The sequence below is a fragment of the Pteropus vampyrus genome, unplaced genomic scaffold (genome assembly GCF_000151845.1).
Source record: "Pteropus vampyrus isolate Shadow unplaced genomic scaffold, Pvam_2.0 Scaffold157, whole genome shotgun sequence".
NCBI lineage: Eukaryota > Metazoa > Chordata > Mammalia > Chiroptera > Pteropodidae > Pteropus > Pteropus vampyrus.
In genome coordinates this window covers 1,949,805-1,951,969 of record NW_011888938.1, presented here as the reverse complement: position 1 = coordinate 1,951,969, position 2,165 = coordinate 1,949,805, and positions in this window count along the sequence as shown.

Here is a 2,165-nt window from a genome sequence, read left to right as displayed (position 1 = left end):
CTCCTGGGAACCCACGTCAGCAGGAGCCTGGGAGGTGCCCACGCCACACCAGCCAGGACGAGAGTAAGAGAAATAGCAAGACCAAGGCCGCGGCCAGGGCCATGGAGGGCACGCGGTCCGAGTCCACGGGGTCAGGGATGGCTTCGCCTGGAGCACGGCGGGGGTCAGCGGGAGTGCTGGACCGCTGGACGTCAGAGACCTTCTCCCCCAGGGGCCCTGGGCAGCCCATCTGTAGGAAGGGGCAGGTAAGGGACAGGACGTGCATTGGGCAGGCCACCAGCGCTCACCCTCGGAGGGAAGGTCTCCGGCCCTAGCCGGAGCGAGGGCCCATGAGGCGACCACGAGCAGGGGCTCCCTGAGCCACACTGCTTTCCTCTAAAGTGGGTGATCGAGGCCACGCGGGGGGGACGAGGACCAGCGGGGGTGCGGCCTGATCCACTGGCACGCCTTACCTCCCCCCTCGGAGACTTCTCCCCCTGTGCCAGGGCGTCTGGAATGCAGCGCCGCCAGTTTCCAGGGCACTTAGAAGCCCAGGCTCATCCGCAGGGACCTTTGGGAAACTGCAGGAGGAGCTGTGTCAAAGCTGCCAGCTGCGCCCTGCCCGCACAGCACCCGGCCCCGTCCATATTCCACGGGAGAACGGTAAGGCCCGGAGCGGAAGCAGCCTTCCCGCGAAGCCCCGGAGGTTGGCAGAGGTGGTCACAGCACTCTGAGAGCCGGTCCTTGGCCCCTCCTCTCTGCAGGGCAGAGTTCGGACCAGGTCATTCATTAAGCTCCAGTGCCCTGGGTCAGCCAGGGGTGGACACAATCCGAGAGTCAGGAGTGGCGCCGGCCTGCCCCTCCCCAGTCCTGGAGTTCTGCAGGATGCTTACCCTGCAGCCATGGGAGCTCTGGCGTCCCAGGAGGGGCCGGCCCCAGAGCTGCCACTTTCCCAGGGACAGGCAAGCCTGAGTGGATGAACTGAGGGCTCTTCCTCGAAAGAACTGCAACCGGCCAACTTCTCGCAGGAAGGGGCCGGAGCTGGGGGCGGAGAAGTGAGCGACCCAGCCCTTCTGTGGGTGTGTTCAGGGCAGAGAGAGGAACGAACTGTCCATGCCCAGCCGAGCAAGGTGTCCCACTCCAGACCAGCACTTCCTGCTGCTCCAAGGGAGACTTCCTGCCTGTGGGCTGGGACCGGCTGAAGAAGTGGGGAGAACTCTGAATTCAAGTTGGCAAGGGGCTTCCTGGCAGCCCTTGTGTGCCCCACCGGTGCCAGGCCAGGGTGGGCAGGGGGAGGGGAGGAGCGTTACATACACTCCACCCCACCCCAGAGACCAGGTCAGGTCCCGAGTGGCCATCTAGGGGAGACCCGGGCAACAGTGGTCAGGAGCGAGGGCATAAGCCCACCACTGGTAGGAGGGTTAAAAGAGGCCCGAGGACCACGGAAACAATCCTCGCTGAAGGAAATTATCCTTGAAGGACAAAGATGTTCGTTGCATTGCTAAGTTTCAGAGCAAAAATGTCTGAAACAGCCCTAATGCCCACGACAGAAGATTCATGAGCAAATCCAGGGGCATCCACTCAGGGACCTGCAAGGCCAATTAAGACAGCGCTCCGCACACAGAGTGTCATATCAGCCTTGTTCGTCCGGCCAAAAACTGGAAATAACCCAACCACCCACCAAAGGCTGGGCAGACACCGGGGTGCACTCATATACAGCAACAAAAAGGGACAAAGACACTGGAAAATGACACGGATGACTCGAGGAAGGACCAGTCCCATCCACAGGCACAGGAAGATGAGCAGCAGTTTCCCAGGCGGGGTGGGGAGAGTGAGGAGGGGGTTTGACAGAAAGGGACGCAAAGGGACTTCTAGGAGGATGGAGTGTTCGAGACCTTGGTGGGGGAGGAGTCCGGGCTATACAGCTGTCAACGCTCACCAACCAGTACATTTAAAATGAGTTCAGGTTCCTCTATGTAAATTGTATCTTAACAAAGTTGATTTTAAAAGAAAACAAGTACATTGAGGGGAAAAAAAAAGAGAAGCAGAAACAAGAGTATATTCATATCAGGTTCAAGAGCAGGAACGTCTAATCCACAATGAAAGAAATCAGTGATAGGACTCAGGAGGGTGGGAATGTCTGGGGAGAAATATCCGGACTTTCCGGGGTAATAAGAAGCTTCTGT